Consider the following 17,964-nt stretch of genomic DNA (forward strand, 5'->3'; position numbering starts at 1 on the left):
CTGAATTCTCCTGTACTTTCTCTTTCTCTCTTTAGTTGCCTGAAGGGAGGACTGCAGGAAGGAAACCTCTACTCTTGTTACCTATGCTAAACTTCTTAAGAGAATGGATGTTTTAGCTTGTCCAGAAGCATTCACTTCTGCTGTGTCTGGGCTTCTCTTAGGTAAATGTCAGATTGAAAATTTGAGGTTATCTTTTGTAATATCATCTTTTGTATCCTCTGTCTTCTGGAGAGATTTTTTACTAAAGAAAGACTCACTGGCATATTCCTAAGGGAAGTGATTTTCCCTGCCATTACCAGTGTACCACAACTTCTTACAATTCTCTTTTAGATATTCCTTCTTATGACCTTGTTCATAATCTTACGTATGGTAATGTGAAAAAGTTTATTCCTATAATTTAAAACATTATTTGCAAAAAAAATAGTTTTATTGGACTAACCCATGTTATAGAAACTTACATTATTTTTTTTAATATTCTGCACATCTGAATTTATGTTCATCATGAGCATATATTTTTTCCTTGGACGTTTTTACTGTTTCTCCTTCCTGAAAAGGTTCATGATGGTGCTCTCTTACATAAATCACCTTCTTGCAGGGCCTTCTTTCTCTCCTTTTAAAACTTTGTGAACATTCTCTGTGTCCATAGAAGAGATGTAATCTGGAAGTGGTTGTAATCTAGAAGTGGAGCATCAATGCATCATGTGGTACAGATGTGTGCAACAGCATTTTTAGCTCATGCTATGGTATTTTGACAGTTATTTATAAGAGGTAGTAGCTTCCAGGCCCTTTGAGTTTTGATCTTAGTGGGACACAGAAGCTGCTGTCTTGAAGATGAATGAGATATTTCATAAGCTGATCATTAATATCTTGCTTTTGGATGAAGCAGAGACTCACAAGATACAAGTGATGTGCTGATTCGCAGCATTTTACCTCTTTGAAATGGGTCATCTTTGCTATTTTTCTGCACTTATGTTGACATTTCTACCTTCTCATCTGGGAAAGAAAAAACAAGAAACAGGGAATACTAAAAACCTCATTGATCTCTGAGGTAGCGTACCTCCATGTTGTCCATTAGTATCATCTGACTGTCTTGGGATTTATTTTTCCCACCACACTTTCTCCCATTAAAGGGCGTGTTGGGGTCTGCAGTGGGTCTGCAGATGAGTTAGTTGACTTTAAAGACTTAGTTGTGTACCTTTAAGACAGCCATAAATTGTCAGGTATGTAAACAGTATGTGAAGAACCAGAACTTAGAACTGCAGCATACGGGCACCTACAGCAACAGCAAATAGCAAACAAGAAGAATACAGAAAGCCTATCAGGGTCTGACACATGTACTATCTAAGATATATAAGCAATTTGTATAAACAATAAAGGCCATTTTGCCATTTTGTCAGAACCCAGCCACATAGACAGTGTTTTTCAGTCCGCCTCGACTTGCATCACCACAAGGGTGGATAACTGAATCACCAACAAAGACTGCGCAGTAGTGGCACAAGAAATTGCATGCTATGTCCTCTCCTGGGATATTATCTTCCAAAATGGACCATTGTTTTCTGTTTTGTTGCTCCATATCTTGACTGTGAGAAGTATAGCTTGTGATAGCAGTTTTACTTGGGTGAAGCAAAGGGATCATCCCTTTCACAGAGAGGATCTGTTTGTTGCTTGACCTCTTCTTTGCTACTGGGTTCACCCTGTGGATTGCACAGAATGTTTGCTTTTCAGCCGGCCTTCTCTTACCTTTTCTTAATAGAGGTAGATTTTTTCTGATTATCAGTATTACTCATATTACTTTGAGGGTGACAGAGCACTGGAACAGGCTGCCCAGAGAGTCTGTGCAGTCTCCTTCCCTGGAGACATTCAAAACTTGCCTGGATGCAATCCTGTGCAACCTGCTGTAGGTGAACCTGCTTTAACAGAGGGGTTGGACTACTTGATCTCCAGAGGTCCCTTCCAACCCCAACCATTCTGTAACTTTGTGATAAGCATGTGTATTATAATAATGTTTAAAGCTGTAATCACAAGAGGTAGGTGAAGGAGAGTGGCTGTTCCTTCTCCCAGGAGAGGGAAGGTTTGCTGTTGCCCTGTGAGGGAGTGACAGATGATTTCTCTCTCAGGTTACACATTCTTTAAATCTTCTTCACCATTTCTTTCTAGCAATGAGGAGACAGATGCTACTGTAACAGCACAGGACTTGTGCGAAACCCTTACAAGGACCCTTTATTACTGCTAGGAGTGAAAACAAGTGACTTGCTTAGGCTTTCATCCTATTTTTAGAGAGGTTTACCTTTCTGAAGGACATATTTGATTCCCTTACATGACTTTGGCTAGTTTTCTGTTGACTTTTTTTCCCCTTTGTTTTAGTGTGATATGGGAGGATGAAGGTGGGAGAAAGCAAGCGTCTGTTTGTCTGAGCTGTTGTGTTGGAATTTGTTAACCTGACATTTTGTGTGCTGTGCTGTGCCCAATTCCCTTTCTAGCTGTTTCTAGTAGCCATGGGGATACAGACAGCAGAAATCACACTTCTCACACACAGTTTCTCTCCTGGAAGAAAAAAAGAAAAGCTGGTGAAAATGACAGACAAATTATTTTGGAAACAGATCTTTGATGTGTCCTCAGAGTAAATGGTATGAAGTCTTTAGAGACAAAGTTTGTTTTTATTTCACGAGTTTACTGTAACCTGGTTTGCAAGAATTGCTTTTACATCCAGAGAGCTGTAGTCTTAACTTGGTTGTCTTTTTAGGACCTCAGCCATCTTCCACAGTTGTCACCGGGACTCTCTGGTGTTTTTAATGGAGATTTCACTAGGCCCCTCTTTTAGAACTTTTTACAGAAACAGCAGAGAGATAGGAATCAAGTAGTGCCACTGAATAATTACTTTGTAGGGAGAAGGCCAATCTGTTAGGAATTTGACTGACACCATCAATCTGTGTGGGTACTGCTCTCATTAGATGTGACTTCTCAAAACTACTGATGTTTTAGATTGCAATTACTGGCTTTCAGGTAAAAAATCTGTATCTTATGCCATTTGCTCTTAAGCATCCGTATTTTTTCTATCTTCTTTTTTCTTTTTAAGGAAGAGTACATACTGGACTGTCTCTTTTTATGTTTCAACTTGTGTGGGTTTTTTTGTTGGTTTTGTGGGGTTTTTTTGTGTGTGTGTAAGAATACCTAATTTTATCTCCTCTGACATAGAAGTACCATAGAAATTCACAGTTCTGGAATAGTAAGGAATTATCATACTTCGACATCAAAACTAACCAACTATTGATGTTGACATGCAAATTATTTAAGACACTGTGTATTTTACTACTCACTAAGAGCAGGAGTGAGAGCAAGAGGGATATCTGTTCTGATAATTACTTATGAGTGATTAAGAGAAGCAAACAAGGGAATGATTCATTATGTGAGGACAAAGACTGGGGAGCAGACACATATATACATACACACACATACATGTGTGTGTATGTAAGAAAGAGATATATGTAGATAAATACCTTTTCATCAGGTATGTCAGTTGGAACAGATGTCTCAAGCATGCATGCAGCCTTAACCTAAGTGTGTGTGTACACACACTTTCTCCATATATAATATACACATTTGTAGAGGAAGTATGTACCTGCATGCAAATTTATGCATGTGTATGCATGCACACACCTGGTATGGAGTTAAATGACAAATTGTTTCAATAGTTGAGTTCTTGGTCTTATCGAATCAGGGAAATTGTGGTGATCTTGAAAAATGTGTGGAAGCTTTGAGAAACCTTCAGAGAAAAGCATGGTTTTCCTACCTCTTTGTAAATGGAACATTTGGAGCTTTCTGCTCCACATCTCCTACCAGAAGTGCATCTGATACACTGTACGGGGATTTCAAAGTTTAATTTAGCTTAACTCTTGGCTGCAATCAACTGCTGATAAATTTAGTTGGGGTATTAGGGAACCTTAAAGACTAATAGCTCCTTAAAAGGAGCCTGAAGATGAGACAGCAAAACAGAAACATCTGCTAAAGTCTCCCTTAGAATGGTAGCACACCATGCAGTCATAGTTTAGAGAAACAGGTTGGTTTTGGGCAAGAAAGGATTTTTGTTGATAAAGACACTTGGAGAAAGAAAACCAAATGTGTAAGTATTTAAGGGAGTTATTCCCTTTACAAAGTGAAGGAAAGGATATCCTGATTGGAATCAATAGCATGTAGCAAACACTTTTCTCCTGTAGTTCTAGATAGTTTGCTAGCCCATAAAAAAACTATTGTTAACTCCTTTTCCCCATTACATCTTTTTTATAGACTGTCATGTTTAGATAAAGTCTTTGCACTTCTGTGGCAGAATTAATTCAAGTGTGAATTCTTAGAGCATGGCTACCACATCTTCTTAACACTGTGGATAGTAAAGTTGATGTGTTGTGCAGTACTTCATGTGTGCAGTCAGAAATGGAGACTCAAACCAAATCAATACAAGAAAACTCAGTCAGATATTTGGAGAATAGACTTACTAAAAATTACTAGAAGTTTCTTTTCCTAGACGGTTCTTTCTCACTTGTTTTTATACTGCATCACATTTTGTAGATCCAACTGTAACTATGGCCTTTCATAAGTATCGTACTTACATGTCTCCTAGTGAGAAACAATTACTGTGCCAAAGGCACTGTGATCTTGCACAGCCTTTTGCTTTAGGCTTTACTTTTAAATGATGAATAGTCCCTCTGAAGCCAAATTTGGAGCCTAAATCAGAATCCAGTAACTATATCATGCCTTTCTTTTTCTTTCCTTCTTCTGCTATCTCACAGTTACAGTTTTAGTTTTTCTGTTGCCTAAGGGCCCAAGAAAGGACTTGGGTGAGAAAAGGTTAAAAAGAAAAAAGTATTTGAATAATTAGTATTCAAACTAAGATGGAGTAATCATTTGATAAAATTTAAATCTGCTTAAAAAGAAATGTCCTTTCACACAGTGTTTAATTGTCTCGTGGGATTAGCAGCTGGATAGCTATTATTTCAGCAAAGAGTATATTGAGATTTGAAGAAGGGTTATATGTAAAAGTAGAGTATCTGCTGTTAGTCTGGCTAAATCTGATAGACTTTGAAAGCATAAGACAATCATCAGTGGGAGTAAGTATGTGAACTATTTTGCCAAGGCAAGTGTGTTTCGTATTGAAATTTTTTTTTCTGCAACATGGAAAGCACTGTTAGAAAGTATTCAAAGTAGGAATACATGTTTTCTCATAGTGAAAATATGGATTCAAGATTGAGAAAAACTAACCATTTTTCTAGTATAAAAATCTGTGGTGGTCATAAACACTTTGTATAGTTACATCATGGCATGGGTGGACTGGTAAGCATTATGTCTGGCATCCAAACATATGTCAACAGTGACTTTTCTGTAACTGAGAGCAAAATTACACTGAATTTTAAAATTATGTCTCAAAACTACCAATTGGACTTACATAGTTATGTGGTGAAAGTGTTATCTTCTGTGATTCTTGTTTTCTGAACCGGACGTTTGTAAAACTGCAGCCTTTCTGACTGGTCACTAGTAAACAGTCTTAAGAGTCCAATTTCAAGTTGTGTGATTTTTTCTTCATCCTTTTTTTTCCCCACTGTGTCAGATATATAGTCAGGCATCCTAAGTTTCTATAACCATTTTATTTCTTACAGTAAGAATTCTGGTGTCTAAAGGCCACAGCGCTAACAACAATAAAGAGTCTGAGGGTAACAGGAGCCAAGCTACTAAGGCAAAAGAAAATCTGAAGAACTATATTTATTGCCAATAAAATCAATGCAGGCATAGTGCTTCTGTGGTGCATAAGTTTAGTCTCTCTCCTAATTTTCATGGTAGCCATATTCCCCTCCTCCCCCATTTCAAGCACTGAATATTTGATGTGTCAGGCAACATTACATGAAGGCTGCTCTAAGCTACTTTAGGCATCAAACTCTCCTGTTTATTCTACAAGAATCATTAATGCAGACCAGGCTTTCCCTGGGATTACCTGGCCAGCTTATGGGTTTCTTCATCATTCCAAAGCTTCCCCACACGCTCAGTAGATGTGTTGACAAGAGACAGCTGACAAAGCAGGAGCAGGCCAAAAGCCAAATAGTTGCTCTTTAGGGGAGGTGCTATGAAGAATTACTTTTCAACTCGAGATTTAGGACTAGAAGAATAAAGGGTGAGATAAGGATCAAAAAAAGACAAAAAAAGGTGGTGTGGAGAGGAAAGCAGGCTGAGGGGGAAGATGGGCTTGCAGAGGGATGAGTGCCACAAGGAGAAAGTGGTGAGGAGGGAGAAGTTGGTGTTCAAAGAGAAAAGAATTTGCAGGTGCAGGAGGTAGGTAGTATAAGCAAGGCACAGAGATCAGTTGATTGTTTCTTACTGGCAATCCAATCTGAGAATATCCACTGATATGATTTGCTATGAAGTTATTGAAGATAATGTTTAGATGTCTTGGTTTTAGGAGAACTTGTATTTCATAGAATCATAGAATCATAGAGTAGTTTGGGTTGGAAGAGACCTTAAAGATCATCTAGTTCCAACCCCCCTGCCATGGACGGGGACATCTTCCAGTAGACCACGTTGTTCAAAGCCCCATCCAACCTGGCCTTGAATACTTCCAGGGATGGGGCATCCACGACTTCTCTGGGTAACCTGTTCCAGTGTCTCACTACCCTCATTGTCAAGAATTTCTTCCTTATATCTAATCTAAATCTACCCTCTTTTAGTTTAAAACCATTACTTTTTTGTCCTATCGCTACAGACCCTACTAAAATGTCTGTCCTCATCTTTCTTATAAGCCCCCTTTAAATATTGAGAGACCATTATAAGATCTCCCTGGAGCCTTTTCCAGACTGAACAACCCCAGCTCTCTTAGCCTGTCTTCATGGGATGGGTGCTCCAGCCCTCTGATCATCTTTGTGGCCCTCCTCTGTACTCAATCCAACAGGTCCATGTCCTTCTTATGCTGGGGGACCCAGAGCTGAATGCAGTACTCCAGGTGGGGTCTCACAAGAGTGGAGTAGAGGGGAAGAATCACCTCCCTCAACCTGGTGGCCACGCTTCTGATGCAGCCCAGGATTCAGTTGGCTTTGTGGGCTGCAAGTGCACTTTACCACACCATGGTGAGCTTCTCATCTAGCAACAGCCCCAAGTCTTTCTCCTCAGAGCTGCTCTCTATCCATTCTCTGCCCAGCCTGTATTTGTGCTTGGGGTTGCCCTGATCCACATGCAGGACCTTGCACTTGGTCTTGTTGAACTTCATGAAGTTTGCACAGGACCACCTTTCAGGCCTGTCCAGGTCCCTCTGGATTGCATCCCTTCCCTCCAGCACACTGACCACACCACACAAATTAGTGTCATTGGCAAACTTGCTGAGGGTGCATTCGATCCCACTGTCCATGTCACTGACACAGATGTTGAACAGTGCTGGTCCCAGTAACCAGCTCCTGAGGAACGCCACTTGTCACTGGTGTCTACTTGGACATCAAGCAGAGCAACTTCTTGAATGTGACCATCCAGCTAATTCCTTATCCACTGGGTAGTCCATCTGTTTCCTCCCATTCCTGGTTTTTTTTCCCTTTTTATGCAGGAACTTTTGTTTTATGTACCAGTGTACCATGAACTGCCTGAAACGCTCACAGTTGCCAAATACATGTAAGATTTTAATTTAGGTCAAGCAGATTGTCTTGCATAAGGTGACCAGTAACTCCGATGGAGACTTTGGTTAGCTGAGGACAGCATCTGGTATCTGAATATAGAACAAGGTTGGAAGGGGCCACTGGATGTCATCTATGCAATGTCTTGCTGAAAGCTGGGCTAATATAACAAATCAAGCTTGTCTAGTCACAGTGTGCAAATCTCCCCAGGTGGAGATCCCATAGCCTTTCTGGTCCCTTGCTCCAGTGTCATATTGTAATATTTTTTCTTATGTCCAAGGAGATTTTTCCCTTGTTGCAACTTGTGATTTTTGTCTCCTGTACTTGCATTGTCCACCTAGGAGAAGAGTCTAGCTACGTCTCCTCTTTAATCCCACTTTGTTCAGTTCAATTAGCAATTTGATCGCCCTTCCAGTCTTCTCTAAGCTAAACAAACCCATTTATTTCAGCCTTTCATCATATATCTTATGCTCCAGCCTTATTTGTCCTCTGTTGAACTCTATCCAGGTTGTCAATATTTCTCTTGCTTTAAGAGTACTGATAGTATTCCAGTTACAGCCTTATAAGCATTTAATTAAGAAGAAAAATAATTTGTCTTGACTTTCTGGCTACTGTTTTGCTAATGAAAAAAAAAAGAAAAAAGAAAAGGAGTGCATATATATATAAATAAAGGAGATAAACAATGAAGGTATTTGAAAAAAAGAGGAAAAAGCAAGGATTTGAGCAAAGCTCGGTCAGCAAAATTGCAAGTATCACGCAAGTATCATGGATCTGAAAGTGTAGTTGTGCTAGGCAATTGTGTTGTCAGGCAGTGGAAACAAGGTTCTGATCTATTAGCTTTTATAATGGAGGTGTCTTGGCAAGGAACATTGCCACCTCAGGACACCTGCAGATTTTTAGGTGCCAACAGAGTAGTATATCCCAGGCAGTGCCCTGGAGGGCAAGGGCAAGATTCTTGTTTTTTCAATCACTCCTAATTGTTGTGGTTTAACTCCAGCTGACACTGTACCACACAGCAGCTTGCTCACATACCCCCCCACCTCTCTGTGGGATGGGAACGAGAATCAGAAAAACAGTAGAACCTGTGGATTGAGGAGGTTGAGGTAAGAACAGCTTATTAATTGAAATAAAATACAATAATAGTAATAGTAGTAGTAATGACAAGGGAGACAACAAAAAGAAAGAGAGAAATAAACCACAAGAAAGACAAGTGATGCACAATACAATCGCTCACCACCCGCTGATCGATGCCCAGCCAGTCCCTGAGCAGCACATGGTGACTCCTGGCCAACTGTCCCCAGTTTATATACTCAGCTTGGCATTCTGTGGTATGGAATATCCCTTTGGCTAGCTCAGGTCTGCTGTCCTGGCTCTACTCCCTCCCAGTTTCTTGTGCACCTCCTCACTGTCAGAGCATGGGAAAGTGAAAAGTCCTTGTCTTAGGGTAAGCCCTGCTTAGTAACAACTAAACCATCAGCTTGTTATTGACATTATTCTCATACTAAATCCAAAACACAGCGCTGTACCAGCTACTAGGAAGAACATTAACTCTATCCCAGATGGAACCAGGACACTAATGTAAATCATCTTGGCTTATCTAAGACAGATAATTTATGGCCAGCCTGCTGGCTGGTCAGCTTCACGTCTGTCATAAATTAGATAGCTAGACACATGTGGGTCAAGTTTGGAAATGCGATGCATGTCTTTAGAGGAAGGATGGGTTCTTCCCAATCCTTTTTTTACATTTGATTGTTTCCACACAACCCTATTATTTCCTTTTATATTCCTCTTCTTGTCAGCTGTCCATTGTCCCTATTTTTCCTCTCATTCTCTTCTTTTTCTCCAGTGGAGCATGTTGATGGCTGTACCAGATCAGTATATGAACTTACCTGACTTTTATGCTTAATCTTTTTTCTACCCCACACCCCAGATAAGGAATAAAGGACTATGTTCCTCTTCCCAGTCTTTCCTTCCTTGTTCTCTCTGTGTAGGCACTTACTTCATGATGAAAGGAACTGCAAAGAAAGTTCTCTGGATGTCAAAGCTTGTGATGCTGTTGCAGCTGAACAACAGCAGAAGTCCCAGCTCTTCTCAAATTCTCAAGAAAGATTTTATTTGTTCTTAGATAAGTCTGTGGGCTATAATAGCACTTGCTGTACAGCAAGGCCTGGGATCCATTTGTTTTAAGACCAGGTCTTTACTTAATACCGCTGGTCAACATAATTATAAGAGAAAAAGCATTAGTGAGGTGGATGCTGTACCAACCAAAGAAGTCTTTAGGCAGTGCAATTTATTTTCTTCTGGCATGAGGTGTTTGCAGTAGGAGACGTTATTGATATAATTCTGTTATCAAAGTTCTTTTTTTTTTTAATTTTTAACCTGTAGTTCCCTCACTGTCTATTGGTTCATACATTCAAGAGAAAGAAAAGTTGGCACTGAGAGAGGAGAGTGGTATAGAGTGTACCCCTTTTGGCATTATCAGCACCAGGGCAGAAGTCAGTAGTATCAAAAATGGGTCTGATTCCATACTTTTTTTACTGTGGAGAGTGATGATTCCTCTAAAAGGCTTCAGCAAAAATCGGTCGTTAGCTGGAAGCAAAGAGGGGTGTCTGACACAAAGGCTTTTCTAGTGAGTTAATGGGGATACATACATGTGGTTCAATCCCCTTTTGAGTATGATCAGGCCAGGTTTTGAAGGTTACTTGTCCATTCTCATTTTAGTAAACTGTCTCTGTAAGATGCAGAGATGTTAACCAAGGTGGGAAAAAAGTCACCAGTTTCTCTTTTAAATCCTTGATTATAACCTTGCAAAAATCACTTTTTATTCTGTCTTAGGGTAGTATTAAAAGAGCTTTTTGGCCAACAGCCTAATGTAGTATTAGAGCAGCCAGATAGAACCTAATATGGGAAAAAAAGGTGAAACCTCAAAGTGACTGAGCCCTTGTAATTGCTGGCAAATCCACTGGGCTGGTTTGTTGACAAACAGGATGGGGAGGGCTGGAGACAGATCCCTGGTAGACCTGAGAGCCAGAAATCAGCCAAACATCTTGGACAAGTTTGGAAGCTGTTTCTTGTTTCTTGTTTGGCTCATTTCCTTCTCCCTTCCCCCATTTCTCTGCGGCAGAAGCAGTGTTGAAGGGTGCGTACTCTGTCTGGCAGGCTGTTGGAGGAGTCTCTGGCCTCAAATTACACAGCATGAGAACTCTGTGCATAAAATTAGCAGCAGAGTTCTGTGTATTAGGTGCCAGGGAAAAATGTCACATTCAGCAGAACTCAGAGGCGAGAGGTGGAACAGAAAGAACTGGAACGGGACATCAGTCCCTCTACCTTTTGCTGTTTTGCAGTAGACACATCTGAGTGTCATAGCCAGCTGGCTTGGAGCAAAGATTATTTGGGTAATTTATAGATTTTTTAACATGTCTTAGTAACAGATATGTTTGATTTTTCTTCCCCTCGCCCCCCCCCCCCCCCCGCCCCGCCTTCACTTGCTCTTTTTCCTTTATTCTGAAGATTTCTTACTTTTTATATTTTCACAAGGAAATCACTTTTAACTCCTGAAGAAGTGCTATACACATACAGTTTTCTGCCCTTCTTTCCACCTTCCTGGGGCCTGATTGCTGGTGAGAAACCCACTGTAATGGCACTACATTCAGCTTGTGCAACAGTTTATACAAGTTGTTTGTAGTGAAATCTGGAAAACAAAATAAACTGCTGGCAGACAGGTCAAAGGCATTAAAGCAGCTATTCAAGGACTGGATTCTTCAGATACTATCTCAGTAGCAGCTATCTCATTCAGAAAAACTGTTGCAGAAAAGGTCATGGTTTGAGGGTGTGTTATCACTTCTTCCTTACACCATAAAAGCAGTAAAGTCCTTGCCACACCAGTGTTAGATCACTCTAAAGCATACACGAGAGAGGCTGCATTAGCATCTGTATGCTGAGATGGAGTGCCAAAAGACATAAATGTACAGTTGCCTGAATTGTTTGGGTGTGTACATGGTACACATATACATTCAGTGTGTTGTCAGAATGTTCTTGTAAGACAAAGTTATCGAGCAGCAACACTGGTTTAATTTATTCTTCCCCATTTGTTCTCCATATTGATGCCTGTGCTGTGAGCTGGGCTGGGAAATTGATCCGTGGCTTAACAAAGTGTTTCTACAGCTGGGTTAGGGAGCGCACATATTTTGCAGCACAGCTTTGGATGTGCCATCCTGTGGGGTAGGAAAAGGCAAGAGCAGGTGAGGACAGGGAATTTCCTGAGCTGATACCATTGCCGTACACTCATTTCTTGAAACCACAACTTCAGAGCCTGCCATTACCTTGGCCTGGCTCAGATTACTGAAGCGATGTGCAAGCAGGACGGTGTATTCCTGGATTAGAGAGCCCCAGTTTCATTTCCTTGTTACGGTCCGTAGTAGGGCTGGCCCACTGGCTATTGCTGTTTAACATATGTGATAGTTTAGCAACTACATTCTTTTCTAAGGGTTTGGGAATCAGTTCTAAGGCCTGGCATCAGAGCATTACCAGCACATTTTTATATTGTTTTCAACTTGCACTGTAGGTGATTGTGAGTGCAGGTGGGTTGCTGAGGATAATGGTTGTGGTTCCTCACTTGTCACCTGTTTCCCAAAGAATTACACCTCTGTTGAGCACTTTTACTCCTCATTCTCCCCCCATGAGAAAAGTATTACTGCCAACCCCATTTTACAGATGGCAAAGGCATAAATAATCACAATGCGAGCCACTGGCTGAGCTGAATGCAGTTAATTGAGAGGTCTCTTATTTAGACCCGGCTTTGTGTAACGAGGCAGCCTCGGTCTACGGAGGTATGGGAGACACAAACTCCAGCCTTCTGCACTTGACATGGACAGATTGGCAGCTGTCTTGGGATCAGGTGGCTTATTGATACGGTAATTGGTGGGCTTATTCCACAAGTTTATCTTCCAAGGAATAAAGGCTTAAGTGACAAACAGCCAGTAGGTGAGGCAGCAGGTGAGACAGGCTGTAAGTATACACCGTGAGGAATACTGACAAAACAGAACTTTGAAAATTACGGGATCTTGATACTTACTGACTTTATATTTGCCACTTGCCTGCCTATTGTAATCTCTAGCCCCCTTGCCACTCAGTTTTACTAAGGAACATTGTCCCAATTTATGAACCATTAGAAAATGAGCCATAAACACTCTATAATGAGCAGACTGGATGTGTCTGCACCAGAAAATTGTGCTTTTTTGATGATACCAGTGTAGCTTAAGTAGTACATCTCCCCTAGGGTAAAGACAATTATACCAGCGTAAAAGTGCATTTCCAAATATAACTGAGTCCCGAATGCGAAGGTATCTTTATGCCAGTAATAACTAGGTCCACAGTAAGGCACAGATTTGTTTCCTTAACTTTAGGAACCTGAGGTGACAAAATTGGGAATATAGTTACTTGATAATTCATGTATATTCCAAGGAGACAGAGAAAACCTTCAGAGGGGGAGTTGGCCCAATTGAGGTCCGATTTATTGGCCAGTGGTGCCTGTCTCTTTTCACTGTCTGTTCAGACAACTTCCATCTATCTAAAGATGCCTGTCTAAAGTTTCTAAATGAAGTAAAAGGAATTTGGTCACAGAATTTCATCAAATGGATGGGGAAATTAAACTGTTAGGGGCAGCGCAGGATGGTTTGAATGCAGCACTGCACAAATTTTAGCAAATCCCAACCCTATTTTGAGATTTGGGAAAATTCAGTGAAAATTTGATTTTGAGTAATTTTGACAGGTCTTTTCAACTTGTTAACCAGATGAAGCAGATTTTTCTTTGTCTTGAGTAGCAATAACTCTGACATATTTTTGATTCTCAAGATGATGAGGAGACTAAAACACTCTCCTGCCACAAAGGCTCACTGCTGTCATGCACTTAAAACTAGATTTTAAGCTTCTGGAGGAATGGTTGTAGCCATAGGTCTCTCAGGAATTCTTGGATGGAGCTATCCTACTTTGTCTACAATGGCCAGTTACCAGATTTTGACACTGGTGTTGACTGGAGCATACAGGTCCACCTCCAGCCCACATCTGTCATACATAGTAGCAGTGGCAAGCACTGCCCTACTTCTTCCTTATTTGCCTCTTTTATTCTGGAAGTGATATGCTATCTGGATGAAGAAAGGTTCTCTTGCTGTTTCCGAGTTTCCATTTTTCTCGCTGAGCCTACTCTTGGGCATCAATACCCATCTAACCTCTGCAAGAACAAAAAGCCCTATTGCTCATCAAGGGGAAGTTACTACTGTTCTGGTAAGAATTCTTCCAACTCTTCCAATCTTGAGTGATCCTACCATATCAGAGAGAAATCCTGTTGTCTTGTTAAAAGATTTTAAAGGCAGAAGTTTTATGATAAAGGAAGAATTGTTTTCCACAGAGAGGGACATCATAATACTGCTTCTGGTATTGCTCTGCATAAGAAAAGCTGGTAAGATCTGGCTATGGCAACATGAGCTAACAAAACCTAGAACGATACTGTTGAATGCATCTTTCCAAAACAGCTGAAAATGACTAAAGAAAAAGCTCACTTTGGGGGGAATTTTTTCCTGCAATACTTATTTCTTGTTTTGCTCAAGCAATTGAGGTGCAAAAGCCAAGGTTCGGTTATGGGATTTTAGTTTAGGCTGATGTTTCTTTAATATTTGGCTCAGTAATGCCCTGTCATGTTGAGTGGTAATTTATTCTAGCAATGACACCATCAAATTCATTGTCAGGAACAGTGGTAGATGCTGACCTTTAAATTTCTTCAGTTGATGATGGATTGTTTAGTTGTGTTTATATCAGCAGGGCATGATCATAGTCTTTTTCTGCAAATGCCTACTACTTTCACCCTAAGAAAGCAGTCATGGAAACTGTGTCCAGATTTAAATCAAAGCAAATTTCCAAAGGTATATTTGTTCATACTCCTGCGCCTTTTTTTCCTCCCAACACAATGTGTGACAGAAGAATATCCATGCACTCAGCCAATATGAATAGAGCCATTATCTAATGAAGAATATAAACCCAATCAGCTCAACTTACCTCCTCTTTGTTTTTTTTCCAAGAAATTCAGAAAGATAGGACAACTTCAACAACGTTTTTTTTGAGTGCTTTGTTTTCATTTTCAGTTGTCCTGAAGCAGGTATTGAGGGTCTCATCATTTACCATTGGACCAACTGCCTTCTAAGGATTTTGTAGCACTACCTGCAAAAGAGCACTGAAAGTTACAAGGCAGATGTGAGTAGCTTATCTTACGTAATTTCTGTCAAAAAATTTTGCAAAGCTGTAATTCATTATTCATGTGCTATTGTAATAATGATAAGGAGTTTAGACATTAATGTATTTGAAAATAAATATTATAAAAGTGTATTAAAGCAGTCTGTAAAGCTGATAGTAACCGTAAAAGCAAAATCTGTATAAGTATGTAATATGAATGTAAAATGGAATATAGCCCCAAATCACTTTTCCAAAATCAGTGTTACTACTTGCAGCTCAGTCTCAAGCAGTCAGAGGAGAAAAGGCACTCAACTGGAATGATGTGTATGCTACAGAAACAAGTATTCCATGTATTCTTTGCAAACAATAGGTTGAATGAAGCTATCTTGCAAGCCAGATCTGCTGTATGTTTTTCTATTGGATATTTAGTTTCTTTGCAGTGATTGTTAAAATGTTATTTCCTTTACAGATTAATGTGTGATGAGACAAGACATCTTTTAAGAATATTATTCTTCACTTTATTCTGTCACTTAAATTTATTCTATGGTTGGTGATTGAACGTAACTATGCAGCACTTTCCAACATCAAGTCCATCAGAGAGAAGCTGTTATTCTAGAGCATACAGACATGCACAGCCAAAATGATCCAGTAGCAGCTGCCACCATAGTAGACATGACAGTAGGTAGACACTACACATATGTAGGAGTGTCATCAGAATTGACTTAACTGAGTATTTTTGCTGTGTTCCTTTGATTTAACTTTTGTTAGTGGTTCATGTTTCTTTAGTGATTTGGGATTACATTCCCATTTTTCATTGAATTTTCATGCTTGCTCTGGCTGTTTGGTTATAGCTGATACTCTCAGATTTCCAAGGTGCTATGTATCCTTATACAAGTATTTTCTAACAAGATGTGCATTAAACAGAAGGCCACAATTTCACAGCTCACAGGCGTACATGGCCAAAATAATACAGTAGATGGTGAACTCGAAAAGGTATGTAATGGTGTCAGCTCATGGTCATGATTCAGTCATCTGAGGATTTTCTTAGCAGTCTCCTTGAATTGATTTATTAGTATTTCTTGCACATGAACAAAAGTCAGTGCATAGCACCTTAATGACCGTGTGGCCCATGGCATATGGGTGAGTTTTCTCAAAACTGAGAGCTGACCATGTCAGCTGATGAAATTGCATACTTTCCTAGTACAGACATATCTCTTGACATGGGTATGTCATTATGGTATCAGTTTTGCAATGGGCATTTAATTCATTCATCAATAATAAAGCAATCTTTTGAGCAGAGAGAGAATGTGGGTTTGACTAGATTCAGTCCATTTCCTCAGCCCAAATATTAGCAATTGCTATTTTTACTGTTATAGTACAGTAGGAGAAGTTGAGAGAAAACACCTGGTAGTTGAGGCACTGATTTGGCACAGAAGAACATGGCAAAGCAGTGTTTCAAATCTTAGTATCTCACGACCTGGGTGAGCCCTCTGACCAATCAGCTATCCACTCCTCTGAGGCAGGAATATGCCTATCCATCAGAAAAGAAGGTCTTGATTTTGGTTTAGTTCAGAACAAGAAACTATTGCAGAATCAGAAACTTTCTTAGCAGGTTTAGCATTATTCCATCAGATTGGGATTATTACTGGCTATAATCTCTTGTAGAGAGTAGTGGAGTTGAGGAGCTGCTCTCACCTTGTTTTACTCATCTTACAGCAAAGCAGTTGCATAGAGAATTTGTCTGTGATGTTGCCTGTCGACTTGTTCTTGTAAACGCCATGTCTCCAGGTAAACAATGAACAAGTATTTTAGCATTGTATCATATCCTCTGACTCTTAAAAGATGTACCTACATTGTATCTAGTTTATCTTCCAAGAGACCTGAAAAGATTAGAATATTATTTTTGTGAATTTCTTGTTAAAACTATTATATGCATCAAATATAAGCAGTTAGCTTAAAAGCACCCCTCCAGCCTTTCTGTTTCGCTTCCGTTAAAAGTTTGCACGGTTCTTGTGCTTTCCACAATCTTTTTGCACGTGTCAGGAAGGGTCCTCTGAATTTTCATGAGTTCATGTACATTGATATTGTGATTAAGAGTTCTAGTCAAGGTGATTTGTTTCTACTTCCTTCTGAATGTCAGGAGAAAGCAAAAGGATTGCAGTTAGAAAACTTGATAATTGTCTCTCACTCAAGGCAAAGGGAAGAGAATAATGAGCCTGATTTCAGGTTACATGAGGACTGTACACTTAGCAGGACTAATCAAGAAAATGGAATACACAGCAGAATGTGAAGGTCTGGGGAAATACTTACATCCGACATTGCCACTTAAAAATACTCTTCTAAATCTTCACGGGCAGCACAGTGTAGCAGATCACTCAGAAGATACAGTTCAGAATTTTGTAGCTTCTCCTGTCCCTTTTGAGCAAGAGACACTGTATCCCCTCTCCTATAGTGGTGCCTTCAATTATCCCCAGGAAATAGATGGGTGAAAAATTTGCTTCATTAATATGCAGTAAAATGCAGTTTACTCTCAAGGCTAGATGATTACAGTTGTAAACAGAGTTTTATTTTGAAGGATGCTGGTCGACTTTTGCTCTATTTGGTTAAGAAATGTTACGCTTGACAGCAGGAGGAGAAGGAACCAAATATATACTGAAGATGAAAATGAAAGAGTCAAAGACTGAAACAGGGAGGCAAAAATACTACACATAACAGCTTTTAACGAAGGCAGAGAAGCTATGCTGCAACTTATCTGCAGTGTTAGGAAATGACAGTTTCCTTGTGACTTTCTTAATTTTATTTTCTTCTTGAAAGATTGTCAACTGATGTTACACAAACACTATGTCACCCTCCTTTGTGTACAAGGCAGGACAGACAGGATTATCTTTGGGTGAGCCATTACCTTGTCTTTGTAGGTGACAAATGTGGATTTTTTTTGAGCACATAAAGCTGAAAAGATCTCTGCTCTTTCAAGGACTCATGTCTTACTTGCATTGATCCATCCTTCAAAGCTCATTTCCTAATCTCCTGTGCCTGATACCCTGGCACCTCTATGTTTCACAAGGTTGAATATCCTGACAATATTTTCTGCTTCCACTTGAAA

At 39.9% G+C, this 17,964-nt stretch overlaps 2 long non-coding RNA genes across 2 annotated transcripts; one reads left to right on the top strand and one right to left on the bottom strand.

Annotated features, from left to right (window-relative positions):
• The first annotated feature begins 80 nt into the window (after positions 1-80).
• On the top strand, positions 81-16,650 carry LOC129736259 (uncharacterized). Its single transcript, XR_008732594.1, has 3 exons — positions 81-161; positions 14,774-14,882; positions 16,578-16,650. It is a non-coding gene; the product is annotated as an uncharacterized LOC129736259 (long non-coding RNA).
• Positions 155-17,817, bottom strand: LOC129736258 (uncharacterized). The gene is made up of 4 exons (XR_008732593.1): positions 17,172-17,817; positions 16,557-16,741; positions 14,688-14,862; positions 155-2,544 (listed from the first exon to the last, which is right to left on the bottom strand). It is a non-coding gene; the product is annotated as an uncharacterized LOC129736258 (long non-coding RNA).
• Positions 17,818-17,964: the final 147 nt, after the last annotated feature.

Source organism: Falco cherrug, chromosome 5, assembly GCF_023634085.1.
Source record: "Falco cherrug isolate bFalChe1 chromosome 5, bFalChe1.pri, whole genome shotgun sequence".
Lineage (NCBI taxonomy): Eukaryota > Metazoa > Chordata > Aves > Falconiformes > Falconidae > Falco > Falco cherrug.